This window comes from Girardinichthys multiradiatus, chromosome 19, assembly GCF_021462225.1.
Source record: "Girardinichthys multiradiatus isolate DD_20200921_A chromosome 19, DD_fGirMul_XY1, whole genome shotgun sequence".
NCBI lineage: Eukaryota > Metazoa > Chordata > Actinopteri > Cyprinodontiformes > Goodeidae > Girardinichthys > Girardinichthys multiradiatus.
The window spans coordinates 20857961-20873436 of NC_061811.1; the positions used below are offsets into that span (position 1 = coordinate 20857961).

Genomic DNA, 15476 nt, shown 5'->3' on the forward strand with positions numbered 1-15476 from the left:
TGGGCAATGTGAGATCGTTGGGAAACAAGTTGGATGAACTCCGAGCCTTACAAAGGAACCAGCCAGAGTACCGTCTCTCTGCCGGACTTTTTAACCATACGAGCAGACAGATTTAAAGAGGAGCGGCAAATGTAAAGGAGGTGGACTGGCAGTACTTGTGAACAACAGATGGTGTAATCCAGGACATATTACTGTGAAGTGTCATCTCTGCAGTCCAGATATTGAACTGTTGGCAGTACGTTTTTGTCCAAATTATTTACCCAGAGCGTTCACCAGTGTTATTTTGGCAACAGTTTACGTTCCACCTTCCACTGTTGCTGACACTGCATGTGATGCCATCAGCTCAGTTGTTGCTAAGCTACAGACACAAAACCCCAATGCTTTTGTGGCAATTTCTGGTGATTTTAACCATGCTTCACTCTCTGCTACACTTCCAAAGTTTCAACAATTTGTCAGCTGCTCTACCAGAGAAAACAAAACATTGGATTTGTTTTATGAAAATGTCAAGGACTCATACATCTCTACAGCAAGACCTTCTCTAGGCAAATCAGATCACAATCTTGTTTTTTTCTGCTCGAAATATAAGCCCCTTGTTCAGAGGCAACCTGTAATAAAGAGGATTGTGAGAAAATGGTCACAGCAAGCTGAAGAAGCTATGCAAGGTTGCTTTGAGGCTACAGACTGGGACGCACTGTGCCAGCCACATGGAGAGCACATCAATGCCTTGACTGAGTGTGTAACCGACTATATAAACTTCTGTGTGGATAACATCATCCCCACTAGAACTGTGAGATGCTTCCCCAATAACAAACCTTAGATCACCAGTGACCTGAAGGACCTGCTTAACAAGAAAAAAAGAGCCTTCAGAGAGGGAGACATAGAATTATTGAGGATTATACAGAAGCAACTTAAAGTCAAGATAAGAGACAGCAAGGAGGTGTACAAGAAGAAGCTGGAGAACAAGCTCCAGCAAAACAATATCAGAGATGTGTGGACAGGGATGAAGAAGATCACAGGCTTCAAGCAGAAGGATGATCAGACCGATGGAGGTCTGGACAGAGCCAATGAATTGAACACATTCTTCAATAGGTTCAGTTCAGAAACAAGCTTCGCATCCTCCTCTCCTGCTCACAGCCAAACAGACATTCCATCTTCCTTTGACCCACAGGACCCACAGCTGTCCAGTAACACCTCACATTTTTTATCTTCCACCTCAGCCCTAGACCCTTCTGCTTCTACATGTTTGCCTTCAACCATATCAGAAGATGCTGATGCTTCCTTTGCTTCCCCCTTCCACCTGTGTGTCTCAAGAAGTCAAGTGAAGAGACAACTGGAGAGACTGAATAGGAATAAGGCTGCAGGTCCAGATCATGTCAGCCCTAGAGTCCTGAAAGCCTGTGCAGACCAGCTCTGTGGGATTCTGCAACACCTCTTCAACCTTAGCCTGGCCCAGAAGAAGGTTCCGGTGTTGTGGAAGACCTCCTGTCTTAGTACGGTACCAAAGAAAACTCACCCATCAGTCCTCAATGTCTATAGACCTGTTGCCCTGACATCTCACATCATGAAGGTCCTAGAGAGACTCCTGTTGGCCCACCTGAGTAAGCAAACAGTAAACCATCAGGACACCCTTCAGTTTGCTTATCGCTGTGGAGTTGGAGTTGAAGATGCCATCATACACCTGCTTCAACAAACCCACTGTCATCTGGACAAAGCCAGTAGCACTGTGAGGATCGTGTTCTTTGATTTCTCCAGTGCATTTAATACAATCCAACCTGATTTGCTTTGTCAGAAACTCCAGAAGACTCAGGTGGAGGCCTCAATAATCTCCTGGATCAAAGACTACCTGACAAACAGACCACAGTTTGTGAGACTGAAGGGTTGTGAGTCTAACCAGGTAGTCAGCAGCACAGGAGCACCACAGGGGACTGTACTCTCACCATTCCTCAACAAGCTGATAGAAAAGGCTGGCTCTGTTCTGGGGACTCCTCTGGAACCTCTGGAGATCATTGTGGAAAGACGGATTCTTCATAAAATGAAGAACATTATGGAGAACCCTGAGCATCCACTTCATGAGACTGTCCTACAACAACAGAGTGTCTTCAGTCAGAAGCTTCTTCAGATCTGCTGTAACACGGAACGCTACAGGAGATCCTTCCTGCCCACAGCCATCAGCATCTACAATGGCTCTTTGAGGAAACCTTCATAATATATAACAACATTTAATTTCCCTTTGGGATTAATAAAGTATTTTTGAATTGAATTGAATTGAATTGAATTGACCAAACCTGCCTATCCAAACATTTAATCATCTAACGTGATCAACCACCATATTAACCTATAAACAGCACAACCAGTCACCTCCACAAGTAAACTACCAAACAGTTATTTAGTTTGCCTGACAATGTGTGACTATGAGTTATCTGAGAATTCAATAGGTGGTTGTGGTACTTAGCACACACTTAGATTATGTTGGTTGGTTAAATTTACATTACAAACAAAATATACAAATGTGAGTTGTCACAATGAAGCATTTTAATTATGCATAACCTGCTTGGTTTGGAAGTTTGACACTTGAGTAAAAACAAAAATAGTATACAATATTAATCACAAGCTATTCATCTCAGTGGTGTTCATTTTCAACACTTGATGCACAATTAGGTGCAGAATTATTCATACCTGGGCAGATTTAGATTTTAAATTATTTTCATTCAATGTTTTATTCCTTATTAAAACCATGTAAAAAGAGCATTAAATATTGAAAAAAATAATGTGGTTCTATTAAACTTTCATTAAAATGGCATGTCGAAAATGATTTATACCCTTCCAAGTAGTCAATGGAAAAAATAAAAAATTTACTGTCATTACAGCAATGCAAACCTTATAATTGCTGACTTCCTTTTTGCATGTTTCCACTGGTATTATGACTATTTAGGTCTTTGAAATTAAAAGGCATCCTTGCTGTCACCCCAATCTTAATCGCCCTTCACAGTTTCTCTATCAGCTTCAAGTCAGCAATCTGGCTGGGCCACTCCAAAATATTAATATTCCTTCCTGTCAGGAAAACAAGTTGGTAATATTTATGTATTACCAGGAGTATAAAAATCATTTTTACCTATGTGTAGTAATTTGTATTCCAGAGCACAAGAAATATGTTTCTTGCCTTTTTTCTTAAATTATATATGTAAATATGTCATGACAAATATCTCTATTGTCTGTTATAATTAGGTTGTATTGTTTTGATGTCTTAAATTCTATTTTTACATATTGCATGATAGAATTAGAATTAAAAAATATCACATGCTCTGTATGAGTTTAATTTTTTCAATTTAACTTGGCTTTAAAGGAAGGTTACTTATTTTAAGTGATTTTCATTAGAAAAATTTGTCACACTCTTGTTTCCAACATAACTTTGATTCACTGATATTTGCTGACATTTGTTTGAGGTGGTCACATGTATGTCACAACAGCCAACCTTCCTGTGGCTGCAAAACAAGCCCTAACCATCATCCATCCACCACCGTGACTGACAGTTAGGGCCTGATCTACTAAAGGTTTGGATGTATAATGCAAACTTGATAGCGTGCACAAATCTGATCTACTAAGCAGTTGCACCGAGGAATGTATCTGACAAATGAGCAGAATTGCAAGAGCAATCCATTCAACTTGTTTGCCTTCAAACATGAAATGGATTGTGGTCGCTGTTTTTGCAGAATGCTATTTTTAGCATGTTTGAAAGGCAGGTGCAAACTGACCAGGGATTGGAATAACGATATTCAAATAAACAGCATTACTTATGACGTTACTTTTTTCAGTAACGAGTAATCAAACAAATTACTTTCTTCAGCATTACAACCCCGTTACCATTACGACAGTTAAATGGGGTGCGTTATAAACTAAAGCTGCTCATTGAAGCTCTTGTCATCTGTTGTGGCTCACAGCCACAGGAGCTAAGCTTTTTTTCTTCGGTGAAGGAAGGAACGAGGCAATCGCATAAGTGATGATGATTGGCTAGGATAGAGTAAGCTTAAGTGGGACAGATTAATGCAGACACGAGCCAAGTTGATTCAAAACCATTTCTTATGAACCATTTGAGGTATGCAGTTTATTTAAATTCTTAATGCAATTAAACCAAAATGAAAAACACCACGACTGAACTTAAATATTGTCTCTTATTTTGAAAGAAACATTACCAGCCACCAGAGAACATGAAACCATTACCGAGCCTGTAAAGGGACAATGAAGGAAAAAAATGTTTAACTTTCTCGCATGCCTGAAAGAATCTGGTGCATGCCTGGATGTTTGTTTATTTTTATTTCCCTTATTGTAAAAGAAACACTGTCTGTCTCATGCAGGTCAGAGGCTGCAGTCGTTTGACCCTGCGCTCCACATTGCGTGACGGCAAGGTGGAGCAGGAGGAGGGAGGAGCAAGGCGGGGAACCGTTTGCAGGGCCAGTGCACTCAAATAAATGGCCATCAAATATCACAACACTTTTGGAGGGAACTAATGGCAGAAAGGATCATTTTTATTTAGAAATATTGATTAAAAAAATAAAAAATGGGCTCCAGCAGTGAGGGGCCTTTTCTCACCCAGGACAAAAGGGCAGATGCCCATAGGTGTCTATCTGTGCATGTGCCTTAATGTGTCTGAACTCCTCATGGTAACAGTCAGCAGCACATGCAAAATCCTCAATTAAATAGGGCTGTCCACATCACTATATTATCAACGGTGCCTGCAATCTCAGTATATCACCCACAACACGCACATCAACAGCATGTGCAATTTCTTTTAAACACATGCAATTTGGCGCTCCTAATCTGGGATCATCGTAGATCAGGCCCATAGTATGAAGTATTTGTGCTTACAAATACCTGTTAGTTCCAGTGAAACTGCCAGAACCCCTGCTCTTATAGAGTTAGTCACATTGAACATGATGATCAATAAATTGTGGATTTGATTTCCAGCATATGGCTGTTGTCTAAATGCTGTTGAAGGAGTCAATGTGGGCTTCTTCTAATAAATAATGATTTACACATAATACCATTGTAGTTTATGTGAGGCTGTGGTTACCTCATTTGAAGTTAAGATGATTTATTTTGTCTGGAGAATTAAAATAGGGTGGTCTTACTTTACTGTAAGATGTATCATTAAACATTTTTATTGCTTAGGGTTTAAAACTAAGAATAGCAACTCACTAATGAAAATTTGAATTTGACGACTATCAATTTAAAGCCGGTAGCTGCTGAAACACTAGGCTAAATAAACCCATTCTGGTTTGTGTGTATCCGAGTTGTGATGATACACAAACTTACACCACAAGGTTTTGGCCCTCTAGGACAGATCAATTGGATAAATTAATCTGAAGAGCTGTAGCATGAAATGTGTACATAATGTGATCATAAATTAGCCGTATTAAATGCATTATTGAATTTGTACAGTTCTTGTTCCAGATTAAGGTCTGTATACGTGTCCATTTAACTTTTCATGGTTTGTTTCTGAGATTACAGATTCACACTAAAGTATTCACAGCCAGACAACTTTTCCACATTTTGTCTCATAACAACCACAAACTGCAATGTAATAAGTTAGGACTTTATGTAACAAACCAACAAAAAGTAAAGCATAACTGCAAAGAAGGAAAAGGATGCATGGTTTAAAAAAGAAAAGTAACAGAAAAACATTAAAACTGTGGCAAGCATTGGTATTCAGCCTCTTTTTTTATTAACTTTTAATTTGTTTAACCAGGAAAGCCCCATTGAGATTTAAAATCTCATGTACAAGGGTGACTTTTACTCAGATACCCCACATAAAATCCAATGCAACCAACTGTCTCCAGAAGTCAATTATTAAATAAATTGAATCCATATTTGAGTGATGTAATGTCAGTATAAATCTAGTTCTTCTGTGTAGGCCTTAGAGGGTTGTTAGATAATATTAGTGGTCAAACGGCATCTTGAAGACCGAGAAACACAGTAGACATCTTAGGGATAACATTATGAAAACGTTTAAGGTAGGGTTAGGTTATAAAACAATATCCCAAACATTAAACATCTGTCAGAGCTCAACCTGTCATTTGAAAATGGAAATAGTATCTCACAACTGCAAACCTACCAAGACATGGCTATCCACTTAAACTGACAGGCTGGATGAAGAGATAATTAATTAGAGATGCAACCACGATACTCTTGGTGACTGTGGAGGAGCTGCAGATATTTACAGCTCAGGAGGGAGAATATGTTGACATGGTAAGTATTTGTTAAGCACAAATGTGACCTTTGTGGAAGAGTGGCACAATTTTCCAGTTACTGAAAGGAAACCATAATAGGATCCATTTAAAGTTGAACATGAGCAAACATGTGGAAGAAGGTGCTCGGGTAAGACAAGACCAAAGTCGAACCTTTAGGTCTTCATATAAAAAAACATGGGTGTCAAAAAACAATCACTGCACATCACCATGAATACACTAGAATCACACTTCAGCAGTGACATGGAAGCTGGTCTGAGTTGATAGAACAATGGATGGAGCCAAATACAGAACAATACTAAGCAAATCTCTTTTAAATAGTTGCAGAAGACTGGACACAGGAGATTGGGGGAGTTCAGGGTTGTTGTTCTTCTATGAGGACAGAAACCCTAAATATCCAGCTGGAGATACAAATGAAGGGTTTCAAATAAGCCTATGTTCACCTGATAGAATATCATAGTCCAAGTTTAGATTTAAATACAATCGGTGCAAGAAATCTAGTTCCCGTGGAGAAATGTCCCATAAACTGCGCCTTTCGCATAGGCCACAGCACTGACATGCAAACACATGTGCCTATACTGACACATGTACTACAAGTCCGTGCATGCCAGCAGCGCTTATAGGCTAAACAGGCGCTAAACACAAGGTAATCCCAGGTAGCTCCTTAATCCGCTGCAGACGGTTCGGCATTCCCTGCTGACATTCTCAAAGTGGGCCATTAAGCACAATCAACGCTCCAATTTCGTTCCTGTGTGAGAATGTGTGCGTACAGGAGCCGCGCTTCTGGCTGACCCGCTCCTCTTACGCCCCTGCTGGCCCTCCTCTCGGTGGGCTCCGGGATGCTCCATAGTGTTTATTCCATCTAGGGTTTTTCGCTGTTCTATTGCAGCCTTCCCGGCGCAGAGACTCTGCATCTTTCCATCCATGCGCTCACCGGACGAACAATACGGCTCTTTATTGTTATAAACAAACTCTAAACTTTGTGGTTTTGGATTTTCCGTCACTTTTGGCAAGAAATCCCGCTTTTTTCGGATAATTACTTTGGATATTCCAAGCATTCTAAGGACGAGGACTCGAGTAGCGAGGAGCAGACGGGGGGAAACCTGTTTGTGCAAGTGTAGCGACTTTTTCAGCGTGGACATACACAGACAACTGCAGTGAGAAGGTTATTTTTACTACAAAAAAATGCTGTGAAGCTTTATGTCGCAGCTTGGCTTCCGGCTAAAAAAGCGCAGGTTTAACGCAGCATCTGCTGGTGCGGGGAGGAATAAAACTCGTCTTGTGCGAGAGAAAGAGCGATATGCGGCTCGACGGGCGGCTGGTTTTGCGGTTCTTCTGGAATTAGTGGAGCAATGGAAAGGGAGCGGCTGTAAGACTCAAATACTGGGAAGGAAAAAAAGAGTTCTTTGGGAAGCTGTGGTTGGCACATAATGGATAATTATCCGCAGGTGCAGGTAGGAAATAACATCAAATACCCGCAGAGATTAAATCAGCTGTTTCATATTTGTTCTTGATCTTTTGCATGAACACTGATCATGTAGAGCCAGTTTACATTTGTACATGAGCATTCACATAGGCAAGGTGAGGTGTTTATTGGATGAAGGGTGCATCAGATTCCGGACAATTACAGCTTCGCACAGAAAGTAACCTGATCAGCGAAGAGCTGCTTTTGGCCTTTTATTTTATTTTAACAAAAAATGTGCATGTGAAGGGAACTGGGAGGTTGTGTTTGACATAGAACAGTAGCGTACACTAAGAGCGCTTGTGATATTTTTTGCCAAAATGTTCACTTGTGATTTTCAAAGCTGCGTATTATACTCCCTTTAAGTTGCACGAATAGACTGCTGTGTGTGAGGAGAAGAGAGAGAGAGAGAGAGAGAGTTTTATTACGAAAGTCCCTGCACATCCTAAGAAAATATTGGCTTGTGTGTGTGCGCGCAAACTCAGCTATTAAATGCTTGTGTGTATGATTGTGGTTAGGGGGCTCTATGGTCGCCATGAGGCACTAAACGCCACCACCTTCTGTAATCGCCACCCCTCGTGTGGATTACATGACATTCGCGGAGTCGCAGTGAGAAATCCGTGTCCGTAGGTGGAGACCAGCCGTTCGGGCTGTGCGTGTAGTTCAGCACCGTGGACAGCACACACAAGTCCAAGTGCTGCAGGAGGCAGCGTTCCACTCCCACAGCGGGGGTTTTTTGCCAACACTTGCATAGCCGTTTACGCCCTATCTAAATTGCATTCATATGTGAAAAAAGTGCAGTGCCTCAGTGGCAGGTGCGTTCTACACACACACACACACACACACACACATATATATATATATATATACAGGTCCTTCTCAAAAAATTAGCATATTGTGATAAAGTTCATTATTTTCCATAATGTCATGATGAAAATTTAACATTCATATATTTTAGATTCATTGCACACTAACTGAAATATTTCAGGTCTTTTATTGTCTTAATACGGATGATTTTGGCATACAGCTCATGAAAACCCAAAATTCCTATCTCACAAAATTAGCATATTATTAAAAGGGTCTCTAAACGAGCTATGAACCTAATCATCTGAATCAACGAGTTAACTCTAAACACCTGCAAAAGATTCCTGGGGCCTTTAAAACTCCCAGCCTGGTTCATCACTCAAAACCCCAATCATGGGTAAGACTGCCGACCTGACTGCTGTCCAGAAGGCCACTATTGACACCCTCAAGCAAGAGGGTAAGACACAGAAATAAATTTCTGAACGAATAGTCTGTTCCCAGAGTGCTGTATCAAGGCACCTCAGTGGGAAGTCTGTGGGAAGGAAAAAGTGTGGCAGAAAACGCTGCACAACGAGAAGAGGTGACCGGACCCTGAGGAAGATTGTGGAGAAGGGCCGATTCCAGACCTTTGGGGACCTGCAGAAGCAGTGGACTGAGTCTGGAGTAGAAACATCCAGAGCTACCGTGCACAGGCGTGTGCAGGAAATGGGCTACAGGTGCCGCATTCCCCAGGTCAAGCCACTTTTGAACCAGAAACAGCGGCAGAAGCGCCTGACCTGGGCTACAGAGAAGCAGAACTGGACTGTTGCTCAGTGGTCCAAAGTACATTTTTCGGATGAAAGCAAATTCTGCATGTCATTCGGAAGTCAAGGTGCCAGAGTCTGGAGGAAGACTGGGGAGAAGGAAATGCCAAAATGCCAGAAGTCCAGTGTCAAGTACCCACAGTCAGTGATGGTCTGGGGTGCCGTGTCAGCTGCTGGTGTTGGTCCACTGTGTTTTATCAAGGGCAGGGTCAATGCAGCTAGCTATCAGGAGATTTTGGAGCACTTCATGCTTCCATCTGCTGAAAAGCTTTATGGAGATGAAGATTTCATTTTTCAGCAAGACTTGGCACCTGCTCACAGTGCCAAAACCACTGGTAAATGGTTTACTGACCATGGTATCACTGTGCTCAATTGGCCTGCCAACTCTCCTGACCTGAACCCCATAGAGAATCTGTGGGATATTGTGAAGAGAACGTTGAGAGACTCAAGACCCAACACTCTGGATGAGCTAAAGGCCGCTATCGAAGCATCCTGGGCCTCCATAAGACCTCAGCAGTGCCACAGGCTGATTGCCTCAATGCCACGCCGCATTGAAGCAGTCATTTCTGCAAAAGGATTCCCGACCAAGTATTGAGTGCATAACTGTACATGATTATTTGAAGGTTGACGTTTTTTGTATTAAAAACACTTTTCTTTTATTGGTCGGATGAAATATGCTAATTTTGTGAGATAGGAATTTTGGGTTTTCATGAGCTGTATGCCAAAATCATCCGTATTAAGACAATAAAAGACCTGAAATATTTCAGTTAGTGTGCAATGAATCTAAAATATATGAATGTTAAATTTTCATCATTACATTATAGAAAATAATGAACTTTATCACAATATGCTAATTTTTTGAGAAGTACCTGTATATAGAGAGAGAGAGAGAGAGAGAGAGGGAGAGGAGAAGTAACTCATCTGTAGGTAACACCAGCTCTGTTTGAGTTCACTGCCAATCCAAGACTGTCTTGATTTATATCGGCTGTAGCATGTTTTTTAATCACGTACACGCTAGACTTTGCCATTAATTGTGTGCCTGAAAAAATTACGACACTAAATATTTAACTTCCACGTTTTAGGTGTTTCTCAGCAGCAATGTTGTGTCCCTCTTTAGTGTTTTAAAGCTTTTAGCCCTGTTGTTTATTCAGCATTTTATTTTAGCTTTTTATTGATGAACACCATTTGCTGTATTCCCCAAAGTTATTTTTATTTATTTTTTGCTAAACATGAAAGGAATTCCCTCTGGACTTTCCCAGACATAATGGCATCAGCTATCCATCATCAGCATTAAAGTTGTATATATTTAGTCAGTTGCTTGGTTTTTCAATCACATGCAAAACATAGATTGTAGCGTTTGAGTTAACATCAAGATAGATGGAAATTGTTACATTAACACAAAACAGTTAATTTGATAACTGTTTCCAAAGAGATGGTTTAATTAATATTCAGAAGTAACTGTAAATTCACAAAAATAATTGGATCTATTGTGGCCTCTTCTGGCTCTTTAGAGACATCCTTGCAGGTGGTAAATGCCATGCAATGTCTTGCATGGTATAGTAGCTGCTAAATGCTATGCACGTTTGAGAAAGAGTTGCTTAGATACACATCTTGAAGTTATTCAGAACATGTATAAATTGAAACAGATTATGGTTCTAGTGACTCGTAAAACATCTCAACCTTTTAAAATCAAATACTAAGATGGATGCTAAATGTTTTATTGAAGCTTCTCAGATTGATCTGAATAAATACCCCTTACATACAACACATGGAAATATGAAGTTATTGTAGTTCATTTAAACACCTACCCAATGACAGTTTCCAAAAATGTCCCAAAATGGGACAATTATTGCCTTCTTTAAAACATTTTATGATGTCACTGTATTTTATTCCTGTTTTGCATTCAATTGTATTATGTCCATAACATTTAAAACTCTGAACATTTATCGATAATGAGTTGGTGTTTGAACAGAGACAACCAGAACTTCCCTGGATGGATTAAACTCTGATTATACTATTCTAATACAATTTATGATCTCTATTTGGACCAAACTTCCCAGGTTTGCCCAATTTTTGGACTGTGTCTGAGAAAAATCCTCCCAGGTTTGACAGGGAAGAATATCAATAGATCTTCAAAATAATTTCCTGGAGAATTCCATGTTGAAATTTGAAATCTCACATTTAATTGTTCAGTTTTATAATACAAATATTAATCTGGGGTATGTTCTTCACTGTTGGCAACAAAAACACCCAATTTGTGTTAAATTCGAATATTGCTGTTGCAGCTAAACGCAGCTTATTGCTCCCCTTAAAGTAGATAATCATGTTGTTTTAGACAGGGAGCAACATGAGCGGGACATTAATTAATTCTTCCTCTGTACTCATTGATAATCACACTGCTCACCACAAACAGTCACATTAGTGTCAGCTCTGCTCATCTGATATGGCGGTATCAGTGGCGGTTATTGTCTCTCAATGCTAGGCGCCAGGATGACGCTGGAGGGTTAATGCCTTCTGTTGAGGCTGCTCACTGAAATTGATAGGCCTGCTTTGACAGATGAGATAACCTGCGATTGCAGGCGAACGCAATTTACGGGTGCGGCAGATGGATGCAGAGGACACTAGGAGAAGTAGGGCAGTTTTACCTCGGGGAGCAGCTCGGCGTGCACAGAAGGCTCCCAATGAATGCTGGAAAGTTGTTGTTTTGCAATGGAAATTACATAGGGACACTTAGCAAAGAGATATAGAGGAGACTGATAAGCTAAACTTTGAAGGAGATCAATTTGGGCTTAGTCGTCATCCATAAAGAGTGGCAAACAAGGGAGACAATTGCAGTTCAGAAAATAAGAGGGGAATAACTTGGGATTTAGCCTTTAACCACATCGATGCAAATCTTCACTCACCTTCCCTGGCAGATTTTTTTTAAATGGATTGAAAACACAAATAAATCACAATAAAAAATTGTAAGGATCTAGAATGCAACCAGTTGAATGATGGATTTGGATTAAAGCTCATCTGTGAATAGAGCAAAGCTGGGGAGCATTTTTATAACGCTCCTTCACCTCAAATTCCTGTGAATTACAGGGACACATTTTCCTGTTAAATTATATCTACTGTTGTCACCAAGTTGGTCTTCTGTTTGTGTGTGCCCTGCAACTGTGGCCCAGGTGCAGAAGACCAACATACAGTATGTGCAGAATCAACTGCCAGGGTGGAACCCACAGATGCAATTTTTTATTCACCCCACTTTTAAACAACTATGTGCGAATTTACCACTTTCTCACCACCATCCAATTCACGGATATTTCACAGTGCCTTGAAATCGTATTTATACAAGAGTGATTTTTTTTTTCACATCTTTAACATTACAACCACAAAATGTTATATTTTATAATGATTTTATGTGAAAAACCAACACAAATAAACACATCATTGTAAAGTGGAAGAAGACTGTTTCCAGACACTTTATTCTGATACACTTGAACTAAATAAAGTGCATCCAAATGCATTTAAACCACATCTAATTAATAGAAAGGATCCACCTATGTATACGTTAATCTCAGTATAAACATAGCTGTTCTGTGAAAGTCTCAGAGGTTTGTTAGAGAACATCAGTGAACACCCAGCATCATAAAGACCAACTAACGCATCAGACAGGGCAGGGATAAAGTTGTGGAGAAATTTATAGAAGGGCTAAGTTATAAAACAATATCCCAGGCTTTAAACATCTCACAGACCACTGTTCCATTTATCACCTGAAAATGAAAAATAGAATAGCACTGCAAACCTACCAAGACACAATTGTGTACCTAAACTAACAGAGACAATAACTGAAGCATTTGGCCTACAAACAAAAAGATATGTATGGGACAATGGAGGTATTCGAAGTGAGTAGAAGAGCTGATGGATGGAGCTAAAAACAAGGCAATTTAGGGAAAAAACAGGTAGCACGTGCAAAAGACTTGAGACTGGAGCAGAGGTTCATGTTCCATCATCAAAACATAAAACATACAGCCAGAGCTAGAATTTGATTATTTAAATCAAAGCATGTGTTAGAATGTCCAAGTCAAAGTCAACACCTAACTCAAAATGAGAATCTGTGGCATGACTTGAAAACTGATTTACACAGATGCTCTCCAGCACAACTGAGCTGGATGGTTTTACAAATAATTTGCTCAGTGGGAGCTGATATGCTTCTCACAGTTTTCAGATTATTTGTGAAAATAATTTGAAAACCATCTCCCATTTCCATTTACTTTTTTAATTGTTTCATTCACAGATGTGGTTATCATTGAATCCTGTTGGTCTATTGCATGAAATTCCAGTAAGACACTTAGCGATAGACACTTTGTGGTTAAAACGCAACAAATTTGAAAATATTTGGGGGGAATGAATACCCTTGCAAGGCACTGTATCAGTTCCTGTATATTTTGAGTAGCTGCTTCCCATTCTCTGATATATTTAATTCTAACACAGTTATTTAAATAAAGCTCCCTTTTAGTTTGTTTATTTTCAAAGTCCACCTGTATGTAACTTAACATCAGTATAAGCACAGCTTCTCATGAAGGCTTCAGAGATTTATTTCTACATTAGACAACAAACAGCATCATGAAGACAATATAACATCACATGGCTGTGCACCTAAAGTTATTTGCATGGCAAACAGAGCATTGATTAGAAAAGCAGCAAAGAGACCCTATGTTAAGTCTGCAGGAGCTGCAGAGATCCACTGCTATGGTGGAAGAATCTGTCGACATAACAATTTTAAGTTCTGCATTCTAGAAGTCCGATCTTTATGAAAAGTGGCAAGAAGACAGCTATTGCTTAGAAGAACACCATGAGGAATCTCATTTAAAGTTAACCACAAGCCATGTAAGGGTTGAAGTGAAATTATGGAAGAAGATATTCTGGTCAACAGAGTTTAAAATTGATCTTTCTGGTCCACATGCAAAACTTTGTGGGGCGAAAACTTAACACTGCACATCAGCTTAAACATACCATCCCTCACAATGAAACATGGTAATGGCAGCATCATGCTTTGAGGATGCTCTTATTAAACTGGGACAGAGAAGCAATTTAGCTTTCTCCCAGAGCTGAGCAAAGTTGGTAGAGACATACAACAAAAGACCTGAAGCTGTAATTACAACCAAATCTGCCTTTGCAAAGTATTAATCCAGGGGTTCTGAATACAAATTCAGGCCAGACAGTTGGATTTTATATTTGTTAAACAATGTTGATGTTTCCACTGATTCCACTCTATAATTATGCACTACTTTGCATTGTTCTACCACATATAAGTTAAATACAATGAAGGGTTTAAAAAAAAATCAAGAGCTAAACGTCATTTTCCAAAGATCTTTTGCAAATTGTTTGTATTTTTGCCAGATTACATTTTATTCCAGTTGTTCAGAATAGTTTTCATTCATGCTTAATTTTCACTTTCACTTTTATTTTCGTTAGCTGTAGTGTATTGCAATTTTTTAACTAAAATTACAATTAAAGTGATTCTGTTAAAGCAATCCAGGTGAGAAACGAATGAGCAGTTTTAGCTAACAGTTCATTGATGACTTTAAGGAAAATCTGAGTCTTTTACTGCAATAAAAAGACCCATTAATGTATTCAGAAACCTAAGAAAGACAAAGACATGTTAAGTGTGGAGGTTTTGAAAAGGATGATCTGAACTGGTAGATTTCAACATAGAAAAGGCTGCTGCATTTTTTCTTCTTCTATTTATTTTTTGTTTCAACAGCTGCCTCCTAAGACTCAAGTGTGGGATATGGAGCTTCCTACAAGCTGAAATTGAAAGCAGCAACCCTGAGCCTTTTCAGAGTCAATACCATCTATAGCTTTGCTTTCATGTGGTTTCAGTCACATCCCAGTGGTTTTAGAATGCTGAGACTGTATGAAAATGTAAGTTTTACTGAAACAAAGGTGTGAATACAACACTATTCATTTGGTTTACCTTATTTGTTTTTTTAGTATGATAAAAAATAATAATGTAGCTACTAGAGTTGGGATTCATACTGGTATCTTGTAGTGTGTGACCAACCAAATAATCAATCAGTTAATCAGAATTCAGTGCTCAGAGCACTTTTTATACAGTCAAATGTAAGAAAAAGTGATTTTACAGAAGTTAAAACAAAAGAATCAGGCATTCAAACAACA

General features: G+C 39.4%; 1 protein-coding gene across 4 annotated transcripts in view; it reads left to right on the top strand.

Moving 5' to 3' along the window:
* Positions 1-4150: 4150 nt before the first annotated feature.
* LOC124855789 (leucine-rich repeat and fibronectin type-III domain-containing protein 2) overlaps positions 4151-15476 on the top strand; it is a 219324-nt gene continuing 207998 nt past the window's right edge. For all 4 annotated transcript variants that reach the window (XM_047345873.1, XM_047345872.1, XM_047345874.1 and 1 more), the window contains exon 1: positions 4151-7696. The gene's annotated coding sequence lies outside the window, so the exon portion shown is untranslated. The remainder of the gene's footprint in view (positions 7697-15476) is intronic.